Source organism: Atta cephalotes (genome assembly GCF_000143395.1).
Source record: "Atta cephalotes unplaced genomic scaffold scaffold00010, whole genome shotgun sequence".
Taxonomy (NCBI): domain Eukaryota; kingdom Metazoa; phylum Arthropoda; class Insecta; order Hymenoptera; family Formicidae; genus Atta; species Atta cephalotes.
This window is the reverse complement of record NW_012130074.1, coordinates 3,468,293-3,470,744: the sequence shown is the minus strand read 5'-3', so window position 1 is coordinate 3,470,744 and position 2,452 is coordinate 3,468,293.

Here is a 2,452-nt window from a genome sequence, read left to right as displayed (position 1 = left end):
TACTAACTACGTAAGTAACTAACAAAAACTTTTAAAAAAATTTAAAAATTAAAGTAAGTACTAACTAATACTAATAACTAACTAACTACTACTATCACACACACACACACACACACACACACACACACACACACACACACACACACACACACACACACACACAAGGTGTACGATAAATTTTGACAAAGTGCTAGTGTGTTTTTAAGATTGTCTTAAGTACAATCTTAGGATATCACAAGCAAATCAAGAATCGAATCTTAAGACTGAAGACAGTCTTGAATGAGAAGATTGAGAAATGATCATCAATTCGATGTCGAATCGATAGTGATTATTAATACTAACCAAAGAATGTTTCAAAGCATTTGTAGTATCATGCGATCATAGTCTATCCTGCACTATGGTTTATCAAATTGGTCGCGTCTAGCAAATTCATCAGCAGATTTGCGGAGCAAATCCACGAGCGCTCACTGTTGTTGGTGTATCTTTTTAGACTAATAGCAGCGAGCGCTCACAAGTGTCTTTATGTACTCGACTTCATTTTTCAAAAAAACAATATAATTTATATTAGGTGTACAACTTTGCTTCCGCCGTTTTTTTTCCGAAATTCGAGGCTTTATTGTAAAAAACTGGTTATATATTTATGATTCAAAGTATTGTCCATCGCTGGCCACTACTTTCTCCCATCTTTCGGGTAGCGTACGAATCCCGCGTCGAAAAAACTGGTCATCTTTTGAGGCTATCCACGAATCGATCCAATTTTTTACTTCTTTATAAAACCAGAAGTGCTGGTCAGCCAGGCCGTGTGCCATTGATCGAAACAAGTGATAGTCAGAGGGAGCAACGTCTGGAGAATACGGCGGGTGGGGTAGGACTTCCCATTTCAACGTTTCCATTTCAAGTATGTCTTGACTACTTTCGCAACATGGAGTCGAGTTGTCATGCTGATGCTAAATCATTTTATCGTGTCTCTCGTTGTATTGCGGCCGTTTGTCTTTCAATGTTTCGGCTCAAACGCATCAATTGCGTTCGATATCGATCGCTTGTAATTTGTTTCAGTCGGTTTTTAACAGTTCATAATACACTACGCCGAGCTGGTCCCACCAAATACAGAGCATGACCTTGGAGCCGTGAATATTCGGTTTGGCCGTCGACGTGGAAGTATGGCCGGGAATTCCCCATGATTTTCTGCGCTTGGGATTATCGTAATGAACCTATTTTTCGTCCCCAGTCACAATGCGATGCAGAAATCCTTTCTTTGCCTTTCAAGCAGCTGTTCACAAGCAAACAAACGCCGTTCAACATCTCTCGGCTTCAATTCGTACGGCACCCAATTTCCTTCTGAATCATTCCCATGGCTTTGAGGCGTTTTGAAATGGCTTGTTGAGTCACTCCCAATGATGGTGCCAATTCTTCTTGATTTTGATACGAGTCTTGCAAGTAATGCCTCCAATTTTGCATTTTCGAAAACCTTCTCTCTTCCACTGCAATGCCGGTCTTCGATGTCAAAATCACCGTTCTTGAAGCGTTGAAACCACTCACGACACGTTCTTTCACTAATAGCCTCACCATAAATAATTTGAGAGCATTCGATGAGCCTCAGCCGCAGATTTCTTCATATTGAAGCAAAAAATTAAAACCTCCCGCAAATGACGAGAATTTGGCTCGTAAACTGACATTTTCAATCGAGAATAACTTTATGATGCAAACACAAATCGACTAATGTTTCTATGGGGTTATGTTGACAGATGCCCAAGTTTATTGTATGACGTCTATGATCTATTTATTTCGACCATCACTTACCGCTAAAGCCATCTATAGGAAAACGGCGGAAGCAAAGTTGTACACTTAATATAATTAATTATTTCTTTCTTTCTTTTTATTAATAAAAAAATGACTCATCAAATTGAGGTCGAATGAGTTTTTTCATGAATAAAAAATATTTTATTGATTTCGAAATTTTACGTATATAAAGATAATTTAGTAGTAGTTATTTATAATTTATTTAAGGCAACTCGAAAATAAATCGAAATTCAAACATATATCTCGAGTTTTTTACTCTTATCAGAGCCAATTTTTTTTCCGAGCTAATTTTGACATCCATGACATCGTTTTGACATCGTATCGATATTAACTTTCTCTGGGTAGTAAGAATATTTTTTGTAATATTGTTCATTAATACTCATTAAGTTTGACTTTTTTACATAATTATTTTAATAATCCAATCAAATTATTTTTAGATGTATATCTAATCAAATTTTTAGACATTTCATAAAATCGTTCTTTCTGTATATAAATAAAGAGTATTAAATATATTGTATATATATATATATATATATATATATATATATATATATTACTTACTAAGTAAAGTAGTACGTACTACTACTACGTAAATTATTTTAGTTTAGTAATAAATAAGTATTAGTTAATACTAACGTAATAAAACTAAATT